General features: G+C 39.8%; 1 protein-coding gene across 1 annotated transcript in view; it reads left to right on the forward strand.

The window, feature by feature from the left end:
- LOC127624134 (neurexin-3b) overlaps positions 1-25,115 on the forward strand; it is a 485,619-nt gene that overhangs the window by 28,458 nt on the left and 432,046 nt on the right. The gene's annotated exons all lie outside the window — the stretch shown is intronic.

A 25,115-nucleotide genomic window follows, 5' to 3' on the forward strand; every position in this document is an offset into this window, starting at 1 on the left:
ATATTCTATAAGAAGTCAAGATAAAACTTAAAGAGAAACTTAATGAAAACACAAAGAGCTTTAGTACATACATGCTTTCAAAACATTAATGAGATGGATGCACCATCCAGATTTTTTCAGTTTAGAGGAAAAGAATGGGTAAAGTAAGATCATTCATTGTGTTAGTTCTGAAAATGGCAAAGAGTTGACAGAGCCTACAGAGATTTGGAGAAGAACTGTTGAGTTTTATTCTAGGCTGTATGCTTGTGAGCATAAGGAAGAAAAGGAGATGACACAGAGATACTTTTTTTTTGCCTCAAGTACCAGAGAGTTTAAATGCTGATCTAGAACAGCCTTTGACAGTGCAAGATTTGTACACTGCAGTGCAGAGCATGACTAATGGTCATGGCCCAGGTATAGATGTTCTTCCTATAGACTTTTATAAGTCCTTTTGGGTTGTATTGGGCACAGAATCAGTGATCAATGAGAGTCTTGCTGAGGGGCAGCTGCCATTAAGCTGTTGAAGAGCTGTCCTTTCTCTAATATGCAAAAAAGGTGATTTAAGAGAAATAGGTAACTGGCGACCTGTTTTCTTACTCTGTGCAGACATGAAAGCTCTATCTAAGGCTCTTGCTCTCAGATTAAGAAAAGTAATGGAATATATGATTTACATAGATCAATCTTATTGTGAACCTGGTAGATTTAGTGTAATATTTCATTTGTTTGTGATTTTTTTTGATTACTCTAGTCATTTTGGGTTTAAATGTGGTCTTATTTCATTAGATCAAGAGAAAGCAGTATTTATGGAAAATGATAAAAGCTCTTGGTTTCTCCTCTAATTTTATTGAAATTCTAAAAGTATTGTATGGGGGTATTGAAAGTGTCCTAAAAATCCAATTCACCAATCATAATTGGTGATTGGAATGATAAAGAACAATATTACCAGGTAATTTAAAGTGGGAAAGAGATGGATTAAAGTACTTAGGAGTATACATGGGTAATGATTTTATAGTAAAAAAACTGGGAGGGGTTTTTGGAAAAAATAAAAGGAAGGTTAGTGGCTTTTGCTACTTATGTCATATAGAGGGAGAATGCTTTTTATAAACAACTTGGTTGCTACAACTTCATGGCATAGGTTAGAAGTACTAGAACCTCCTGGAGGAATTTTTGTAAAAGCACAAGCATTAATTGTGGATTTCTTTTGTAATAAAACTTGATTAGGTACCACAGAGTATTCTTTATTTGCCAAAATAATGAAGAGGGGCAAGGTCTTATTTACTTAATTAGTCGAAAAGCTGCTTTTCGTTAAAAATTCTTGCTGAATGTCTTTAATGGAAATAGACATCCCTCATCAAGGTTGCTTGTTGAGTTTATTTTAAAACAAGTTTTTAATTTGTTTCTTAAACAAAACGTCCTCTCACTTTAAACTGCTTTTTTCAGCAAACTTAACATGTGTAAATATTTGTATGAACATAAAAATAATCAACAACTAAGACATAGACTGAACAAGCTTCATAGACATGTGACTAAAATAAATGAAATAATGTGTCCCTAAACATAGGGGGGGTCAAAATCAAAAGTAACACTCAGTATCTGGTGTGGCCACCAGCTGCATTAAGTACTGCAGTGCATCTCCTCCTCATGGACTGCACCAGATTTGCCAGTTCTTGCTGTGAGATGTTACCCCACTCTTCCACCAAGGCACTTGAAAGTTCCCAGACTTTCAAGAGGAAAAACATCTGCTTCTAAAATGGACTGATGGAAAAGAAAGTCTTAATCCAACTAATTGCTTTCCTGATTTGGAGATAGTCTGGGTGACACCGCTTTCAGATCTGTTGGGGGAAAAACTGTATATGAATTTTGTATTGAAGTTCTGAACAAAGGGAAATTAATGGATAGATTGGATACCCCCAGATAACTTATTTCTGGTTCAGAGAGGAATACAACCTGCATGGGAAGCACATTATTAGCCACCAGTTGTTGGTGCGGCTATTCTTATGAGGACTCTCCATATACATAATGATTCTTCTACTGTACGAACTATAGATTATATCCCATAACCCTACCCATAAACCTAACCCTCACAAAAATCTTTCTGCATTTATACATTTTCAACAACAAAAAGACATAGCAGTATGATGTTTAAGCAATTTAAATTATGGGGACACTAGAAATGTCCCCATAATTTATAGCATTATACCCATGTAATTACCAGTTTGTAACCTAAAAATATTTTCCTCATAAACCACCCAAACCCACTCACTCACACATTTACTTAACAATCTAAATTAGGACATACTAGATACACAATACTGTATTTAGTAATGTCTGGGAACATAAAGTATGTAGGATAGTGTGTATTAACCGCATAGTGTGCAGTAAAGGATGTAGCAAAGTCTAGGGACATATAGTAAGTAGTATATTTTTGTAGTAATATAGTTATGTGCACTTACGCACACATGCACTTTCATACTTTTTAAATTACCTTCTAACGAATACATTATTTACAGTATATATTATACAGCAAAGATACAGTAATCAAAGCCCAGCCTACAGACCAAATCTGGGCACAAACAAGGTTTTCACTGGCCTGCCATCACAATATGATCTTGAGAATTGTTTTTACTTCAGCCGAATGGCACAGCATGATGCAACAAAATTATCACATTGTATCACAATATTTGTCTTACCGCATCGTTTTGCTCTGTTGCAGCATAGATGGTGTGTAGAACTTGCATTTAAATTACTTTTAATTGGAAGATTTATCAGATTCATTTATGAAAGGTTTCACAATTCATTAAGTCTTATTTCTTTCAGGAAGCAAAGTATCAAGATACTGTATGCAAATACTGTCATCACTGATTGGTGCGTAGTGACATGCTGCATGCGGTATATCCAAACTTCAAACTGTGGGTGTTAAATTTGGCAGCAGATATTTATGATACCAGCAAACATCAACTGTGGTGAATTTATTTTCTAGCACTCGCATTCACCAGTGGCCGTGAAACGGACAATAACGTACATTTCTGAACGGATATTCCTTTTTTCTGTGCCATGCTCGGATGTGTCCTTGGACATGGAATCTGCAGGAGTATATGAACGGTATACTCATCAACAATCAGTGCAGCGATTGAGAAACCCAGGCGAGTGTACCCAGTTCTCTCTGTGCTATTGTTCCTTGTCTGATGGTGCCTGCACTTTGGAGCTAAAACTCTGCCAGCTTTACACACACACACACACGCGCGCGTACAAACCAACAGTACCCACAGTGCACTCACATGGATTATTATTATGTTTTTTTAAGGGTTATATCATTGAACAACATATAGTGAGATTTGTGTCTTTCTTTGTGTATCTTATGTGAATTTGTTGTTGAACGAAACTCATTTAATGTGAGTAACCCTCACATTAGGGTTTATTGTGGTTTTCTTATGACCTGATATGTTTGAAATTGGGTTTAAGGACAATGCTATTATCTCTCAGTTTTTATGAAGAAAAATGTTAACTAATGTTCATCCCTGATTTAGATATATATAGAGATTTTTTTCTTTATTTGTTTTTGATTCTATTGGATGTGTACTGATGAGTGGTTGAATATAAAACACTGCTTAAAACAAATTTAGTACATAACAAAACTGTGAACCCAGCCGAAACAACTTGATAAAAGATTCTGGTGTGCTTATATTACATTCAGGGTAATTTGGTTCCAATTTGTTTTATTTATTTATTAGTTTTCTCCTTTTCTGTGTAACTGGTGACTTTTAGGAGCTTATCCAGGTTTTTTGCTTTAGTTTACTAGTGACAAGCTACTACTTGTCTGGCACCCAAATCACCTGCATGTGTGAGCTTTAAGTAAACTTGGGCCCACCACTGTTACAGAAGTGGCACCCAATTAGGGACTTGAACTTGAATAAGTACTTTATTGGTTGAAAGTTTGAAATGACTGTGATTATTGCATGCCATAAATTGTGTGTTATGTGAATGGAAACCCTAATGACTGTAAACTAATAGGCTTCTGGTGTAATGTTTCTTATTGTGTGAAAGAATTTATATATTTGTGAACTATGTATATACTGCTGGAAGTGGATACTAAATGAGTAATTATATTGTTGCTGATTCCAGGACCCAGATAATTGGTTTAATCTATTGAGTGTGACGTAATTACTGTCCACCTAAGTGTTGGATATTGTAACTAAGTGAATATTGTCAATATATTGTTAATATTGTATTTTATATTCTACATTCGGTTTTTTACATTTTCCCCTCTATTTTTTTTTTTTTGCCCATTACAAAGAGAAAAAATATGATCTCCCTTTTTGTCAAAATTAATTTACATGATAGTAAGCAAATTCACATTCCCAACCCATTCCCACTGCACTTTGGTCATATGCTCCACAAACCCCACCATATTTAGGTGTTCTCCCTTTCCCCTCATCACCCTTACAGTCAAGCAATACGCTACAAGGTACAGGCCAATTGGGACAATTTGTTTGACTTTACAAAGTGACAAGAGAGAGCTATGAGTGACCATGAAGTGCAGGAGGAAATCAAGTCTACATGGAAGAGCTTACAGGAGATGTACAAACAGTGTACCAGTCAAATTGACAGGTTGTACTCTCCTGTAAATGAACTCCAGATTGAAGTGAAGGACAGATTTAAAGAAATTGAAAACCTTCAGATGAAAGTGAACCACCAACATCTAACACTACTACTTTTTGTGACAATGCCACACTTACCGGAAACCCTCCACCAGTAATCTACACATCTGGTTCAACCACTCTAGGGGGGAAAGATAACCATGTGAGACTGGTAGTTTACCAACATTAACTGAAAGAGAAACAGTAAAACTGATTTAGAAAAATATCAAGCCTTACCTGGCCAGCCAGTTACACAGTCACGTAACCACTTTGGAAGAACTTGTGAGACTAAGCAATCAATAGGAAAAAGATAATGAACAACAATTTCAATATGAAAACGCTTGAGTCACAAACCTCTGCCTGTTTACGCACAGCGACCTGTTACCAACAGACCTGATGAGGAATCTCTGGTACATTGTTGGAGGTGTAAAGGATACCACTTGCCTTGCCACTTTATATGCTTCTAATGCATATATGTTTACCAGCATAACACAGCAAACAGTAAATGACTTTTTCATACCCATAAGCCAGGGGAAACATCTACCAATAACTCAGTAACTACTATAAAGACACAAAAAGATCACCTAGCAAGAAGTAATTATCCCATGCATCCACCGGTGCCCCTGTAGTCATTCATCAGCAACTGGTAGTACCAGTCAGCCTCAGGACTTGGACAGGGAAAGCTATATTGGATACAGGTGCAAGCTACACCCTTATACATGAGAGCCTGTGGAAGTCACTCCCCTCACCACATATTCTACAACCGTGGGCTCTAGGACCTTTGTATTTAGCCAATGGGAAAGCTGTTGTCCCATTAGGATGGCTAAATATAAAGATTCTTATGCATAACAAGACGTTTACCTTTCCTGCTGCTGTACTTGCCTCTCAAGCCCTCCAATGTGCAATAGTCTTAGGATTGGACTTTATTTTCATGAGAGGTCTACAAATCAATGTCACAGACAAGAGGTATTTTTTAGTCCAAACCCACAGAAGAGTATCCTTTCCAGCCTGGAAATGCAAGTGGACCTGTGAGAGACATAAAAAAATATTAACCAAGGCCTATCATTTCTATGTTCCCTACCACCACCACGACCCAAACAATTAACAGTACCTCCAGAGGATGATGACACACTAATTGACATTGTTGTAAATTAAGCTCACCTCCTGGGGAGAAGATAAAACTACATTAGATCCTGGAGACAAATCAGCAAGTGTGTACCATTCAAACGAGTCATACCGATGTGCCGAAGCATCATATATACACCACACACCAAGTGCCAATCAGGCAGCGACTTTAACATATGACCCCTTCTAAACAAGCAGTTGTACGAGAGCAGCTTGAGGAGATGCTAGAGATAGGGATTGTGGAACCATCCCACTCAGGTTGGGCTTCTCTGGTCATCCTGGTCCCTTAAAAAGATGGGAGTTTCAGATTGTGTGTAGACTACAGCTATTCAACGCTATTATGGAAAGTGACACCTACCCTCTTCCACACATTAAATAGATCCTCGTATCTCTTGCTGAAGCTGCCATCTATTTCACCATAGACCTAAGTAGTAGCTACTGGAAGGTGGCCATGGACCCGGTGAGTTAGGCCAAGATCGCATTCATCACACCGTATGGCTTATACCATTTCAATGTCATGCCTTTCAGTCTGAAAAATGTGCCTGCAATGTTCCAAAGACTAATGGAGACTGTACTGGGATAGTTATGAGGAGATATATGCTTTGTCTATATAGATGACATTATAGACTACACCCCCACCGTGAATCAACATTTCCATGATATCCAAACTGTCCTCCATCAATTACGAGAAGCTGGTTTGACTATCAACATGAAAAAGAGTAAGTTTTGCTGGAAGGAATCATAATTTATTGGCCATATAGTCACAGCAGTGGCATTATGGCAGACCCACATAAATGGAGGCCATCAGCTCTTACCTTGTGTCATCTAATCTCAAGGAAGTCCAACGGTTCCTTGGACTGGCAGGATGGTACCATCGTATTGTACCAAATTTCTCACAGATTGCTGAACACATGAATGTTTTGAAAAAAAGGACGTAAATTTTACTGGTCCCCACATTATCAACAAGCATTCGAATGGCTAAAAGCATGTTTCATCTTACCTCCCATTCTAGGACATCGCAGCCTTCAATTGCCCTTCACCATTTTTATGGATGCCAGCGACACTGGTCTAGGTGCCGTATTAACCCAGAGAAGAGAACAAGGATTGGAGGAGGTTATTGCCTACCCCAGCCGAAGCCTAAACAAAGCTGAGGTAAATGATTCTGCTACTGAGAAGAAATACTTGGCTGTCGTATGGCCCTTAGTAAAATGGCAATTTTACCTGAAGCACTGAATGTTTACACTAGTTACTGATCATGCAGCATTGCAGTGGGTGATGAGCTCCAGTAAAACTACTAGTCGACTCGTCTAATGGGTCCTGCGGTTACAAAGATTCAATTTCATCATTGAATACCATAAAGGGAAACTGAACGTAGAAACAGATGCTCTTTCCAGAATCTCCCATTCACTGGGTTGCAGAATGTACACCAGCAAAAAGGAGAACGAGAGTGTAGACCTTCCAGTCTCAGTAATCACCATCTGGGAAGAGTAGCATAAGGACCCTGACATCATCAAAATATTCACAGCTCTGGTAGAAAACCACAAAGACGTGAAAGAGCAGTTTGAGGTTGAGGAAAAAGATAAAGTGTATCACCGAACTCACCTGTCAAATGGCAGCTTACACTATAGGGTGTATCTTCCCCGAATTCTTGTTTCCTCTGTGTTACAGTATTATCATGCAAATCCCATGAGTGGACATTTTGGTATCTTTAAGTCTACAAATGTATATTTGAGATTGTTCTGGCCTGGTATGTGGAAGGATGTGAAACAACATGTAAAATGGTGTGTCAAATTCCAGATGCTGAAAAGCGAAAACAGAAAGCCTGCTGGGAAACTAAAAATTTACTAAATGCTGGGGGTAGAATAAATGGGCCCATTGCTCTGCAGTAATCTGCAACACCAATACCTTCTGGTCTTAGTTGATTACATCTCTTGCTGGGTTGAATGCTTTCCTCTGCGAAAGGCTGATGCACAAAACGTCGCCACGATTCTCAGAAAATAAATCATTACCCAATGCGGTGTTCCAGATTTCATTCTGTCGGACAGAGGCACCCAGTTCGATTCTGGAATATTCAGGGACTTATGTGCAAAGTGGAGAATTACACCAAAACTCACAATTGCGTATCACCCCCCCCAAACAAATATGACTGTAAGGATCAACTGCACCTTAAAAGTCATGATCTCTGATTATGTGGAAGACAACCATAGGAAATGGGACCAATATTTTCCTGAGCTACGCTTTGCCATCAGTTCAGCTGTGCAGGAGAGTATGGGAGTATCTCCGGCTGAACTCCACATCGGGAGGAAACTTCAAGGACCTATGGACAAGGTATTAAAGGGACAAGACCTCTCACCAGCAGGTGTCTTGTATGATTCTGTCCACCGTCTAGCCCAGTTGAAAGCAAAGGCTCAGGAGTGTTGGCGGAAGGCTCAACAGAGATAACTGAGGAGTTACAATAAAAACAGAAGGGATGTTACTTTTAAAGATAACGATCGAGTTTGGCTAAGAAACTTTCCTCAATCGAGTGTTTTACATTGTATTTTAGTGCCAAGTTAGTACAGAAATGGAAAGGCCCTTATTGTATGCTCAAGATACTGGAACCGTTAAACTACCATATTGTTCTTGAAGGCAAGGGAGAGGATGTCTGCACATCACATGTGTGTAATCTCAAGCCATGTTACCCTACGGCGAAGGAGTTGGAGACCCAGAAAAAGGATGAGGGGGTGGGGGGAGTGTGGCGGTACAGAATTTAAGGTACCGGCCTTTTAAGAGTGAAGACGGAAGGGGTAGGACTAGATTAAAAATGAGATAGAGGGAAAGAAAGTTGGGATAAAGGAAATAGCAAGAGGAGAGACAAAGTTAAGGAGACGGCTGTGTTACTGTGGAGAATTAGCGCAGCATGCGCCGCAATTGCATTCACCAGTGGCCGTGAAACGGACTATAAAGTTCCTTTCTGAACGGATATTCCTTTTTTCTGTGCTGTGCTTGGATGGGTCCTTGAACGTTGAGTTGTCAGGTGTACAGTATATGAACGGTATCCTCATCAACAATCAGCGCTGCGATGGAGAATCTCAGGTGAGTGCACCCAGTTGTGCAATAGTTCTTTCTCTGATGGTGCCTGCACTTCAGAGCTAAAACTCTGCCAGCTTTACACACACACATAACACACACACACACACACACACAAACCAACAGTACCCACAGTGCATTCACATGGATTATTATTATGTTTTTTTAAGGGTTATATCATTGAACAACATATAGCGCGATTTGTGTCTTTCTTTGTGTGTCTTATGTGAATTTGTTGAAAGAAACTCATTTAATGTGAGTAACCCTGCAGTCTAAAAACCAACAAAACAGTGGGTTGATTGTAGTTTCCTTCTGACCTGATATGTTTGAAATTCGGTTTAAGCACGATGCTATTATCTCTCAGTTTATATTAAGGAAATTGTTAATTAATGTTCATCCCTGATTTAAAATAGAGATTTTTTGTTTGTTTGTTTTTTATTCTATTGGATGTGTACTGATGAGTGGTTGAATATTAAAACTCTGCTTTAAACAAATTTAGTACATAACAAAACTGTGGACTGAATGTGTCTTTTGAATAAAACACCCGACCGAAACAAATTCATCAAAGACTTTGGTGTGCTTATATTACATTTGGGGTCATTTGATTCAAATTTAATTAATTTATTAATTTGTTCTTGGTGTTTTCTCCTATTCTGTGTAACTGGTGGCTTTTAAAGCTTATCCTGGGTTTTTACTTTAGTTTACTAGTGACAAGCTACTACTTTTCTGGTGCCTAACTCACCTTCATGTGTGTGTTTAAGTAAACCGTTTCACAGTATAATACCTAATATAAAACATCACTGATTCTCATTGCTGTAGTGTGCGTCAGTGCTTATGTAATGTGGCTAGCACTGTTCAGACACACAACATGCCTTTAGCGAACTGTAACATTACAATCACTCAGGCCTTCACCCTGACATGTGTGTTTCTGCAATATTCACTTTAAAGTGGAACATTGCATGAAAGAATTGTACATCTTCTTTTGTGTAGGGGTTTACAAAATAAAATAATTTATTACAATAATTACACAAAATATATTTATAAAATTCTGCTCTGTCTTACTGGTTATATTTAGGGCACTATATTAAGAGCGCATGAAAAACTTTATATTTGCATGAACTAAGCACAAAGTCAGTGGGCATGGCCATGAAGTCATGATATTTTTGTGCAAGCATTCACCAAGTCTAGGCGCGAACGTGAGTTTAGTGAAAATGCACGTGCATATGGGCTGGGTCACGTGCAATTTAATTCTGAGGTTCTGCCCCAGTTATTGCAGTGTCTGCTTCCTATTATATATTCTGTTCCCTCAAGCACCAGTGATACAAACAAAGACAGCACATTCATAAAAAGTTGGTTGTGTAAATGGACTGTACAGTATGCAATGAATTAGAATAATAGAAATAGACTCCTTTTATATGCTTAGAAAATGTGATTCTCGTCAGGATTTGGATGTAGGTTACAATCTGTAAAATTATGTGTAATGTATGTATTATTAATAATTTTCATCTACTGACACACAATCCACAGCTAGTATTAACAGTGATTGTATCAGCATGCACGTCACTTCTATTGGTCGATTTTGAACAACTGAATTTTTTTTAGAGTTTGGAAATTAACTTTATTACCCCATGCTGGTGGAATCTCCAAACTGCAAATGCAGAAACTGAATTTAGACTTTGCACTGAAAACAGACCTGCTTTTGAAACGTCTAATGGCAATTACCTGTTTCTCAGGAAATAGCAAATTATGCTTGAATATAAAAAAATTGCTTTTAATGTGTAAATGTGCATTTAAGTGAGGATAAAATATGAATGAATCTATAAGATTTATAAACAGCAATATCCCACACGATTGCATTCAATTCTTCTCGAGAGGCCTCAGTTACATTGTAAAACCAAGCCATTTTAACTGTAGAATCTTCCATTTTTCCTCTGTATTTGCCGATAACTGAAAAGCAACTATCGGCACCGATTATTTGGTAAAACCGATATATCGGTCTACTTCTACTCTATAGTGCTTTGAAACATTACTCTGTTTGTTTGAGCATCCCTACCAGCCTGACACTGAAAAAGTGGCTTGACCAATGGCGTAAGTTTGGTGCAGGACTATCTGTTTGTGGGACCAATGGAAGACTAGAAGAGTGTTATGAAAAACCTAACCAAAATTCAATGATTTCATTGCTCCATATCCAGTTTCAGTGGTGACTCTAGTGGCACAGAAATGACACACTTCACCATTATACCAAAGACTAGTTGCTATTTAAAAAAATACATAAAAATGCGGGGGCTTCAATATGTCATTTTTGGGGATTCCAGAGTCTTTATGGTCTTTATAAGTAAGACGAAAAGATAACAGAGAAAATAACGTATATATATGCTCAATAACTAACAGTTAATAAGCGCTTCAGTATTCAAGTGAAATGTGTACTGTTCCAATAGGCAAACCTAAGAGGAGGGGCTGAACTACTAAGCATACAAATGCACTTGCACTGGCTCAGATACTATGCAGATGAGATGCTAATGAAGGCACGAACTCACAGTGCTGCTGCTCTGGGAAGTTAATCAAACGCTGATCAGCACACAGCAGAACTCTCATTGGACCCCAATCACCACCTGTGCAACTCTATAATGTTACATTCTTCTCTCCCATAACCTTTAACACACACATGAACAGTCAGGACAAAGGACATGTCATGCTTATGTATGAGGAACAGGATTTGTTTGTTTCATGGATTTCTTTGTGTATGGAGGAATTAGCCGGATAAAGAATGTTGGAAGCAGTGTAATCTAACAAATCAGCCATGAAATGACCAGCTGTTTTGTTTTTATTTGTATTTAAAGATGCATTGAATAATTTTTTCTCCATTAAAAAGTTTACTCCTAAAGAAATGAATTGCAATTTTGCAAAATGTGTATAAAATCATGACCACTCACATGAGATGAAGACTCCAATCATATAAGTAACCTTATAAAAGCTGTTTAAATCTACATGGGGTAGGGGAGGGGTACCCCCAAGGTGGCTGCCATTTTAGTCACATGGCCAGCTGAACCCTACTGGCTTAATCTCAATAACCATTCTGTTATTGGACACTTGATGCTGCATCCAGGCCACTAGGTGTCAGTGTAAGTCCAAGATGACACAAACTGTACTGAAAAAAAAAAAAAAAAAGTTACTGAGTGCACCTTTAAGTGAGTGTTGCAAATGATACATTTCTGTTCTGTTCTGATTTTTCAAGTCAAGATTGAGAAATAAATATATTTAAGGCAACGTATGACATGAGCTGCGATGGACTGGCGACCTGTCCAGGGTGTCCCCCGCCTTTCGCCCAATGTTAGCTGGGATAGGCTCCAGCCCCCCACGACCCTGTACACAGGATAAGCGGTTGACGATGGATGGATGGATGGATAGTATGACATGAGGCAGCCAGAGTTTGCAAAAATGTATAAGGAAAAAATATGCAATTCTCCTTTGAGGATGAGAGAAATCTGATCATAGCAGTGTGTCATTGGATCCTGTCGCTTTAACACACCAAACGGTTCCTTTGTGGGAGAACAGAAATGCAAAGCTTCATAATTAGTTTTTGAATGAGAGCTTCAGTGGTGTGGAAATGTGCTGAGTTAATAATTCTGTTGAAAAATAAAAGTGTGGTTTCTTTGTCCTTTTGGCATGAAGGTTGTTGCGACACGTTCAGTTTAGTAAAAGAAGTGTAAGATTTAGAAGTTCATATTTCATATTTGGAAGTTGTAATGCTCAGAATTTAATATAATTTATATTTGAGTAATTTACTAGGAATGTATTTGCAATGTTTAGTCAGTTAAGTATTTACGTGTTTACACATTTAACACGGTCAGGATATTCTGCTGAATCTGCCTCTCTGATTCTCTCATGTTTACCTCAGTCTAAGTTCTCGCTTCTGATTGGTTAGTTCAGTCACGTGGAAGGTCTGAACAAGGAAGTGTTGTAGTTGTGATCGGTGTTCAGTAAATTACTACTTTGGAAAGTCCTCCGTCTCCATTCTGTTGTTTATTATCATAAGGAGTGATCCACCACCACATACAGAACCCTCACGTTACATTTGGTGGCAGCGTGGTGTTATTTTGGTGGTTTTGGCGCATTTGGTGAGTTTTATTCCTACTGAACTGTGGATGCGTTCACTTTTTTTGTGCCATCTGGATTTTACACTCTTTGAGAGCAGTGGATTACCTGAACACTAGTTGGAGATATTAATGGACTTTTGCAGTATTTTTTTTTTCTACTTTACGTGCTTTTTGTGATTTTTGGACTGAATATTTTGTCACCATGTCGGCTGATGAAAGTGAGGCTGTGCTGCAGTCTCCTCCCTCACAACGACAGCGAGCTGCTAATGTTACATCGACAGGTGCTGCTTCTCTAGCCACACACGCTGTCTCCGATGCCCTAAAAACTGATCTTCCAACTGCTTTTAAAGGAGATGGGACTGAATCATTCACAAGTTGGTCTCGACGTTTTGAAGTGGCAGTGCAGGCTATGAGTTCAACTGATACGGATCTGCCTACGGTGATGGCCGCCGTCCTCCCTACTCACCTAGCAGATGTTGCATTTCTGTATTGGGACAGCCTTCCTTCTTCAACACAGAGGGACTATGATTCAGTAAAGGAGAAACTCAGGGATGTTTTTGGACCAATATACTCCCTGCCATTCTTCCAGACACATGTGAATGCTCGACCTCGTCGACCAGGTGAAAGTTTGGATGTGTACAGTGCTGACATCACTCGTCTTGTACTAGAAGCCTTTCCCAACTATGACCACAATGCACTAGAGGGTGAAAAATTTCGCCGCTTTGTTGCTGGCTTGGACCCAAATCTTCAGTCAAAAGTCCATGAGCTGGGTGCGGAAGATCTTGAGGATGCCCTGCGTATCGCCAGCCACTGTGAGAGAGCACGTGCAGCGCTCCAACTGACAACTGTAGGGTCTCTACACACTCAGTCTTCAGAGCAGGTAGCTATGGTTCGTCCAAAACCTACTGATGACAAGCTTCTGCATGCAGTTGAACAGCTGACTCTTACTGTCAACAGCTTACAAAGTGAAGTACACCTGTTACGAGAGAAACACAGTTACCTGGCTCAGCGCGTAGACTCCAAACTTCAAAGGTTTTCCTCCGACGATGCTCGATACAGTGCACGCGGTGTCTCTCCACAACCCTACCATAACAGACAACACCGTAGAGACAATTACTTACCTGAGCAGCATCATGGTCAAGATTCAGGGTCCTGCTATGAACATTGTCCTTCTTCCCCTGTTCCTCAGAGAGACCGTCAATGGCATGACAATGACAGGCGTGACCGGCATCGCTCTCCCTCACGCCAGTCCTATCAGTACTCCAGATATGGTCGCCATGACAAGGATGACACAAACAGATACAGACGCAGCCCTAGTCCTGCTTCACAGGGAAACAGAGATGCAAGTCCACACGCTAGAGGCAGTGTTCGCTTCCAGTCTCCTGAAAGATACCCACACTCTGGCTCCAACCGTCAGGAAACTTCCATTAGCTGCTGTTGAGGGGCAAACATCAGCTACTGTCTCACAGCCCCAGAATGATTCCCCAAGTTAATGCCTGACAAGAATGACTCAAACCCTGATGATTCTGTCTCTTCTACAATCTTGGCTATTGTTGAGGGCATTGAAGTTTGCACTTTAATTGACTCTGGTTCTACTGTCTCCATTGTGAGCGAAGATTTTCAGTAGCGCTCACCCAGCATTGAGAAAACGTCCCATGACTTCCTCCTCTCTGCCAGCTCGCTCAGTCAATGGACAGTGCCTGGACATTTTAGGCAAGTTAACGATTGGAATCAGACTTGGACATCAGGTATGGCAACAGGATTTCGAAATTCTCAGAGGTGCTTGCCAGCCAGTCATTCTTGGTTTCGATTTTCTCGTGGAAAAACCATGCTCTCCTTGACATCAACAACAAAATGCTGCAACTTTGGGACATGAAAATTCCTCTCCTGCCCAAAGGACATGAAGTGGCCGCCTGCTGTAATGTGTTTGTGCTAGCGCCCACTAAGATTCCAGCTATGAGTGAAACCCTTATCACAGCCTGTGTGTCAGCCGCTACACCTGCTTCTCCCATGCCAACTGACTACTATGGTGTTCTTATGCCCAACCCATCGTGTGACGTCATTGTGGCACATTCTCTCAGTGAGGTTCAAAATGGCACAACTGTTGTTCGAATCTTAAATCCCTCCAGAGATGACGTTGAGCTGCATTCAGGTCAACACCTGGGTGAGTTTCATTCGGCTTCATCTGTTGACATCATATCATGTGGAGGGACAGAGTGTGCAACCTCCCCCGTTCATGATTTATCTCCATCTGTCCAGATAAATGACAGCGACCTGTCACCTTCTCAAGCTCAGGCTCTGAAATCACTGCTTCAGAAATACTCAGCAGTATTCAGTAAACACTCAGAGGACAGAGGTCGCATGAGCATCATCAAGCATCAAATCCGCACCGGTGAGGCCACACCAATTAAACAGAGAGCCTATAGAGTGACACCAGACCAGAGAGCTGAAATACAGACTCAAGTTGAAAACCTGTTAAAAGCAGATGTCATTGAAGAAAGCTACAGTCCCTGGGCTGCGCCAGTTGTGTTGGTGCGCAAGAAAAATGGCACATGGCGTTTCTGCCTGGACTACAGAAAACTAAATGCAGTGACAATCAAGATTCCCACCCTCTTCCGAGAGTCGACGACGCACTGGATGCTTTGTCGGGCTCTGCCTGGTTCTCCACAATGGACCTGCAACATGGCTATTGGCAAGTTGAGCTGCAGGAGGTAGACCGTGAAAAAACAGCATTCACAACAGGTAGTGGCCTTTATCACTTTAAAGTTATGCCAATGGGTCTCACCAACGCTCCAGCCACATGCCAGCGCTTGATGGAAATGGTACTTCGTGGACTCCCATGGGAAACCTGGCTTGTGTATTTGGATGATGTCCTCATCTACAGCCGTTCTTTCAGTGAACATCTCCAGCACCTGGAAGAAATTCTCTCCAGATTCCAGTCAAGTGGCCTGAAGCTGAATCCCTCAAAATGCTGTTTTGCCAGAGATCAGGTACACTTTCTGGGCCATGTTGTATCCAAAGACGGCATTCAGCCAGACCCGCGAAATGTGAAAAGTGTTCAAGACTGGCCTATTCCACGGTCAGCTACAGAAGTAAGAGCATTCCTGGGACTTTGTTCATATTACCGTAAGTTCATCCGAAGCTTTGCGCATCATAGTGTTCCCCTGCACGCCCTCACAGAGAAGAATGCACCTTTCCAATGGACTTCTCAAAGTCAGGATGCATTCACTTATCTGAAACATGCACTCACAAATCCTCCAGTGGTTGCATTCCCTGATTTTACTGTGCCATTCTCCCTCTACACAGATGCTTCAGGCTCTGCTATTGGTGCTGTGCTTGCTCAGAGACAAGGGAATCAAGAAAAAGTGGTTGCTTATGCGAGTCATGTCCTCACAAAAGCAGAAAGAAAATGGTCAACATATGACAGAGAACTCTGGGCCATTGTCTGGGCCGTGCGACATTTCCGCCATTACCTCTACAAACAACCCTTTGTTATTGTCACTGACCACAAACCTCTCTTGGGTCTCAGAAAAATACCCATTGACAATGACAGAACTGGTCAGTCGTGCACGCTGGGCTCTTGAAATTGATCCTTTTGAATGGACTGTAATTCACAAGGATGGCCACAGTCACCTCAATGCAGATGCAATGTCACGTCGCCCTGCTGACATCAGATCAACAGAGCAGAGCACTTGCTCCAGTGCGCTGGGTAATTTACACTCTGACAAGAGACATTCTAGTCTGAGTCCTGTGAGTCTGTCTAGTCCGGTCAGTTGTGTACATCACAGCCTCTGCAGTACGGATACAAAGACAGTTTGCTGTAACCTGACTGGACCACAGCCTCCTCCAGCATCCTCACAGTGTGTTTCACAGTCTGTCTCCTCCACATTTGTGCTTCAGTTCCCTGAAGAGGATTTCAAAAAGGAACAACAGCGGGACTCCTTACTGTCAGAGGTCATTAGCTGGACAGTTAAAGGACAGAAACCACCATACTGGTGCATGAAAAAACGCAGACTTGCAGAGAAGGCACTTTGGCACGAGTTCCACAGACTTATCTTTCATAATGGTGTACTCTGCCATAAAGTTTTCAAACCATCCACAACATCAATGCTCCATCAACTAATTGTCCCTCATGCTTTGAAAGACACTGTTCTGCAGATGCTGCATGGAAATCCTGTAACTGGTCATCTATCTGCTGATAAGGTCCTGAAACGTGCTCAACAACTGTGCTACTGGCCCTTTATGTCACGTGACATCAAGTTGTGGTGCAAGCAATGTACTCCATGTGACGCCAGACGGAGTCCCACACCTCATCAGAGAGCTCCAATGAAAACAATTGTTGCTACTGAGCCATTCCAAAAGGTTGCAGCTGACATACTTGAGCTCCCCATCACGAGTCGTGGCAACAGGTATGTGCTTGTTGTCCAAGATTATTTCTCCAAGTATGTTAACCTCTATGCTATTCCAGACCAGTGTTCCATAACAGTTGCGAAATGTCTGTTTGAAAACTTCATCTGTGAACATGGCATTCCGGAAATGCTTCACACTGATCAGGGACGTCAGTTTGAGTCTGACCTGGTAAAACATCTGTGTGACCTGCTGGGCATGCAGAAAACACGAACCAGCCCATATCATCCTCAGTGTGATGGCATGATTGAGAGGTTCAACAGGACACTTATTGATCAGTTAGCCAAGACACTTCTTCAGCAGCCTGGTGAATGGGATGATTGCCTCAACCAAGTTGCTTTGGCTTACAATACTAACCCACACTCTACAACAGGTTTCACACCATTCTTTCTCACGCATGGTCATGAAGCCAGGATGCCGGCCAACATGCTGTTACCTAACAACACACCATCTTCGATCGATTACGGGTTCTCCTGCTGACTATGTTGCACAATTGACACAGAAACTTCAGTCTGCTTTCAGTTCTGCTGCATGGAACAGAGATTGGGCCCACAATCAGCAGAAACGACAGTATGACAAGAGTGTTAAGCACACTCCCTATGTTCCTGGAGACCTTGTCTGGTTAAATGACCCCACTAAAGCAAAACAAAAACTCGCTCCTCACTGGAAAGGCCCCTTTGAAATATTAGAGTGCCTTGGATCTGATGTGGATTCTCCTGGAGTGACATACAGGATTCACTACTTCCTGGATCAGTCTGATAAGTCCCAGATTGTCCACTACAACCGTCTCAGACCCTACCATGCTCCTGTGCCAGATCGTGGACATGAGACACCTACATGTGACTCTTTGCAGTCTCAACTTCCTTGTTTGACTGCATTGTCAGGTGCTTTGCCCTTTACGCCTTCAAAGTTGGCAGCCACAAAGAGCTACACTGTATCTGGCCACCGCAGTACTCCCTCATTAGTCCCTCCTACTGGCCATCCACAACCCCGAACACAGCCCCAATCCCGCTCTCCCCTGACTCAGTCTGGGTCTGCCCCCCCTTTGGCTCAGTACACCAGTTTGACACCGTCCCCTCTTCTACTCCTCAAGCTCTTGGTTCTTTGCTACGCCCTGGGAAACGTCCAGTTCAACCTCCCAGATTCCTTAAGGACTATGTCCTGGAGTGACACTGTTGCTTTCTTGTTGTTGTTTAAATTTACGTGGTTAGTTGATGGGAAACGGGGACGTTTCTTTTGTGGGAGGGGGAGGAAATGTAAGATTTAGAAGTTCATATTTCATATTTGGAAGTTGTAATGCTCAGAATTTAATATAATTTATATTTGAGTAATTTACTAGGAATGTATTTGCAATGTTTAGTCAGTTAATTATTTACGTGTTTACACATTTAACACGGTCAGGATATTCTGCTGAATCTGCCTCTCTGATTCTCTCATGTTTACCTCAGTCTAAGTTCTCGCTTCTGATTGGTTAGTTCAGTCACGTGGAAGGTCTGAACAAGGAAGTGTTGTAGTTGTGATCGGTGTTCAGTAAAGTACTACTTTGGAAAGTCCTCCGTCTCCATTCTGTTGTTTATTATCATAAGGAGTGATCCACCCCCACATACAGAACCCTCACGTTACAGAAGCGTATACTGTATGTCATGCATTTTGGTGTTTGTGTGAAGAACAGAAGCATTGAAGGGATAGCTCATCCAAAAATGGAAATTCTGTCATCATTTACTCTGATTTACCCTCATTTGTTCTAAACCTGTTTGAAACTAAATGAGATTTTGGACAGAATGTTAGCCTCAGTCACCATCAGGGGTGTAAAGTAACAAATTACAAATGCTCACATTACTGTAATTAACTACTTTTTCTCAAGAATTTTACTTTTTAAGTAGTTTAAAAATGGTATACTTTTACATTTACTTGAGTACATTTTAAGTGCCTGTGGAGCGGAGGGGGGCGGGGCTTGGTCGGAATTTCGCGAGGGATAAAGGCTTTTTCAGTACTCTTTCCATCCCTGGTCACCATTCACTTTTATTGTATGGAAAAAATACTATGATGATCGAGGTGAACATACAGAAGAAAGATACTCATTCAGTTTTGTAACAAAAACAGATCACATAAGTGACCTATATTGAGTTTAATTTTGATAGGATTTCCTGTGGAAATATACGACTTTCATCATGTGGTGCATGTGTGTGTGTGTGTGTGTGTGTAAGATTGAGGGTGTGTTTGTGAACAGCTACTCTTACACCTAATCAATTTTCTGCTCAGGCATGACTGCTTCCATGGCAACTCCAGGAGGAGCCACCCTGGGGCCATGACCAGGAAGTGACATTTCAGCAGAGCCTTCAACACTCATTCAAAAGTTTTATATTAGCAACTGTACATATATCATACTCCGTGTGTTTGTATGTGTGTGATTTCACAGATCAATGGTGAGATTGCAGCACTCCCAGTGTTGTGTTCTTCATGCATAATTGGCACACTTCATCATGGTTGTAAATTAGGAGGCGTCGCAATAGATCAGATGTCCTCCCCTCGCGGGAGTTATGATGTTCATTAGCGAATCCCAGTTGCTGCGCAAATCCAATACTGCTTCATGTTACGCACTCCCACTCGCTTACACATTTTTTAATAACCACCCATGTCACGATTTTGATTTGTATGAATCAATTTCCTGTCATAATCATCTAAATACCTCATGACATTGACATATCAATGTCTAGGGCTGGGATAGTTACTTTTAAAATTTATTCCACAACAGATTACAGAATAAATGCTGTAAAATATAATTTGTCCATCAGATTTCTCATGGTCAGTAATGCAATCTAAATTCTTTGGATTATTCCTTCCTTTTGTTTGCTTGTTTTGACTATAAACAAGTTAACAAGATAAAGAAATCTGCCAGTACAGTAAGACAAAATACACTTAAAATAACATTCTCTGAAAAATGCCTAAATATCTTATGTTGTAAAAAGTAAAAGTGTAAAAGTAGCTAAAATCACACGATGACGTCATTTATTACATGAGACGTAACATTTACATGTTTAAATGAATTGCTGTAAAGAGCTAGGGCAATTAGAACCATATGTTTTCTTTTTTGAATTGAGCTAATGATTTAACAATTAGTATTTAACTACTAATCTTTCAACTTCCAAAGTGACAAATTACAACTTCTCTCATTACAGTACTTGAGTACTTTTTCAAATTTTTCTACTTTAAGTATAAATAAATAATAGTACTTTTACTATTACTTGAGTTGATTAAAAATGAGGTATTCAACTTCGCTACATTTATTTTATTACCACAATTACAAAGTTAAAAAAAAAGCATAATATTTCAGAATTTTTGGGAAGAAGCTTTAAATCAATTTATATCTAAAACGCTCTGTGCACAGCATGATGGAAGCCCACAGGACACAGCATCATGAGAACAGCAGCTTGCAAAAACTACCGCCGTTAGCATGTTCAAGAATTTTTGCCCTGTCACTATACAAGAGCTGTAATACGGTGATTTTCATTTTATTCTGGAAAGAAGCCGTTTAGGGCTGGACTGGGAAGAGAAATCAGCCCAGGATTTGACTTAGCTACTGGCCCAAAATGGAGGGGGGGGGGTGTTGATCCAAAAGTTGTCGTTTTCTGCATATTGTGGTGCCGTTTTGTGGTCCGTTCTGCATAATGCATCGGCTCATTTTAGTTTATTGCTCGGTTCTCCCGATGGCCAGTCCGCCCTTGATCGGCCCCAGAGTGCGTCGGCCCACCGGGAAAATGCCCGGTATGCCAGATTACCAGTCCAGCCCTGGGTACGAGGGAAGCACTGAGCAGACTACACTTGTTTTTAAGGTAGGCAATGTTTTAACTGTGCCAAACATTAACTCAGTGTTGTTTGACATATATGTGGGGATATCTTGTTTACTTGCTACTATATCACTAAAATAAACTTTTAAATACCTTAAAAGATACAATGCTAATAGTGACAAACTACTAACAAGGACTCAGGGCAAAAATGCCACCGAAATTACCTAAATTATCTCGAAATTCAAAATATGGAGGCAAAAAATGCCCACACCACGAGTTCCCGTGTTTTATTAATAATATCTGATATAGGTACAATTGCATACATTGTGAACTTCTTTTGACTTTTCACTGAACATTATTTGTTTTTTCCCATTGTCCGGTTCCTCGCACCATCGCACGCACAGATGGCCTCTCCGCTTCCATCAAGCCACATCAGTTCATAAAAAAACACTCTTTTAAACATTGTAACCAATTTAAACATTTTAATATTCAGAGCAAATACATAAATATTGAGATATATACACAAAATAAATGATTTTTAGCTATATTGCTCAGCCCTAGTTCTGTTCATTACCAGCTGTTAATTCTAGTATGACAAACATCTAGTATGATGAATTTCAGGACACTTAACATGTTCAGCAGCTGCAGAGAGAATACTTCACTGAAGAGAGGGTGACTACATCAGAGTTAGGTGTGGCTCAAGGACTTTGCCTCTCTGGCAGCGGCTGCTTAAGGTTATCAAAAGGGGCCGTGACTCAGTGGCTCCTAAAGAATAATTTCCATTTGAATCACTCTTGGCTGTGCATGCTGCAGAGAGGAAATGGTTGGTTGACATCAAATTTCAAGCTTGCTTTAAGTCTAAATCTGAAAACATTTACATAATGTTTTTCAAATTTGATATGCATCTTTCATACATTTTAATAACTTCATATTAATTGAAAGACTACATGGAAAAATTGTTCCTTTAAAAATGGTCACACATCTTGACCATTTAATATGATACTTACATTTTTGTAAAGTTTACAGAATTCTAAAGTTTTATATTTATTTCCAGGTTTAAATTATATTTTGAAGCCCAAATATCTATTGCGTCTCAAAATGCTGATATTGAAATTTGTGAATTAATGTATTAATTAATGAAATGTAGCATGTAATTGTCCATCCATCCATCCATCGTCAACCGCTTATCCTGTGTACAGGGTCGCGGGGGGCTGGGGCCTATCCCAGCTAACATTGGGCGAAAGGCGGGGACACCCTGGACAGGTCGCCAGTGCATGTAATTGTGACTGTTGTAAATCAAAACTGCATAACTGGAAAAAACACATTTGGTGATTTGGACTAGAACCAGATAAAAAGTGTATAAATTAGTCATACAGAATATAATACCCCGTTTAGATTTATGATTCCTAAAATTCAGGGTTTCTATTATGAAGTATGTATTTATGACCCCCATAATAAATATACAATGTCTTAATTAGTGGTCGACCGTTATAGGTATTGTAAAGGCTGATGCCGATATCCAGAGAGCAGGGTGTCGGACAGGCTGATACAATGCCAATATATCACACAATGTAATATAGTAAATAAAAAACATAAAATTTCAAAAAAATAAATAAACACTTATCACTATATTACTCAATTTCACACAAAACAAAGAAATTATAATATTTTAAATGCTAGATAGTAGTTTCTTCAGATTTCTTTTTAGTAATTTATTTGCACATGAAGAAATTGTTAATATATTAGGAAGAAGGAAATAACAGTACAAACAGTAATCCAGCAACCATTGATGGCTTGTCCACGTTAACAATCGCATTTACTCAAACAGTATCGACCAATTGTACATATAGTGCTTAGTGAATAAGTCATTTACTTATATCACACGTGATAAGCTTTTACCTTAGGCTGCATCCGAAAACATAGGCAGCTAACTTGCTACCTTGCTGCCTAATCAGTTAATGGCTTAACTGACATCTGTTTTGAATGAATGGAACTCTTAAGGAAACTTGTCTCCAAACAGTTTAAAAAGCACGTTATTTTCATCGACCTCCGTATACAGCCTCTTGAGGCAGCGTTTTCGTAGTTTCGGATGCAGCCTTGTAGTTGGACTCGCACACTCATGCGGATCCAGCACGAGCCTCAATCTCCTGACAGTTTAAACGGCTGCTTCGCCTGCTTGGATTGTCATCATGATTTGTGTATCACAGGAACTTGATCCTGATCTTTTTTATTCTGGCTGATAGAATATGCACTTCAGAGGGAGTTATTAGATGAGTGCTCGATGGGAAGAAGAAGACGCTGGATTTTCATCCGGTTAGTGAATGACATCTGTTTAAACTAGGTAATTGCATTCTTGCAAAGGTTATATAATACAAGTTTTATTGATATTTGCCTTTTAACATTAGAAAAGTTACAGGGAACTGTTGAGGATAGACTGATAGAATACATGCTTCAGAGGAAGATTTATGAGCATCCCACAGGACTCTGGATCTGCTGAAGTTGTGTGAGGTTGGTTTATTACATCTGTTTTAACTAGATATGTGCATATTTGCAGATGGTATATGATATTAGTTTTATTGATATTTGCCTTTTTCTCATTAGACAAGACAGTTAAAAGTTACAGGAAACTGTCTAGGGGAGAGAGGGAGAATGAAACAGGCCAGCACTTCAACATTATGCGCTCAAATGCGTCTGCCGCGGCTCTCATATGCAAACCATTTAAATGACACTGTGTTGCACACCGGTTTTGACACTGTGTTAGTAACACGATGGCACATAACAACAAAATTAACCGTGACTGTTCGTTTACATGTCTCATTTGCTTCACATGCTCAAGAAAAAAATAAGCTAGACAGCAAAATCGTCCTCAGTGATGTATCGGTCAACCAGTCTTATCTTATATAAGTCTTAATATATTGTATAAAATATTAACCTCACATTTTGTATAATTTTTTTTACATGTATTAGTTAGTTTTATCAAAATTAAGTGAACATAGGGGTGAATTTTATATAATTTCATTATTTTTGGTTTGAGCTATTTTTTGTCATGTGACGCACAGGAAATTTGTTTAAAAAACTATTCCACGTGTTTCTTTATTATTTCCTCTGCATAATGAAATTATTTATATTTTGTAATTAATTTAATTAGTTAAGTATTTAATTTATAATTTTTTCCCATTTAATGTCCCATTCCATCCTGTTAGTCTTTTGAAAAAAATTATTCTTAACAAGCCAGCTTCTTAATGATAGCATCCTCTAGGAAGTGACTTATTTTTGGTGGGTTAACAACAGCACAAATATTAACAAGTATTAGCTATGGATTTGATTTGATTTAATGTGATGTTTCATGGTATTATCTGGTTTCTTTCATTCTCAAACATTCCATCCTATCTGAAAAAAGTACTGAATCCAGAATGATAATATCAAAACTTCAAAATGAACTTAACCTTGACACCACTTCATTCCTCACTGAGTAATGGCTAGCTTAAACTCTTTATTTCCATCCTGTTAAGCATGATGGAAACGAAATTTCATATATTTGAAGTTTCCGTGTCTGAGCTATGGGACACCATTTTATAGAAATGCTTCCCTAAATTGCAACTCAAGTTTTTAAAAAGTTGGAGTTCAAACATCACTGCATAACAGGAATAACCAATCTAGTTAAACACGTTTATTTGGACTAAACTGTATGATAATGTTTCTTGAAAGTGTGACTATGAATAAATATTGCATGATGTAATAAGCTCACGTTTGCTAGACTTCCGTGACACTGCTCTCCATGTAGCAGGAAATCCTTAGAGACAGTCGCACCAGTTGCCCTCGGGCTCAGAGACCTGAAGTAATTGGAGTTGGTTTCATGGCAGAATGAGATCATTGCAGTGAATAAGTAACCTACTGAACCTAGCCGTGGAAGACGAGTCCAACCAACCCCCCACCAAAATATCTGAATGTAGATCCACAAATGGGATCGTTAAGAAGAACATTATAGATTGACTATTTGCACCAGGTGCAAA

Source organism: Xyrauchen texanus, chromosome 30 (assembly GCF_025860055.1).
Source record: "Xyrauchen texanus isolate HMW12.3.18 chromosome 30, RBS_HiC_50CHRs, whole genome shotgun sequence".
Classification (NCBI taxonomy): domain Eukaryota; kingdom Metazoa; phylum Chordata; class Actinopteri; order Cypriniformes; family Catostomidae; genus Xyrauchen; species Xyrauchen texanus.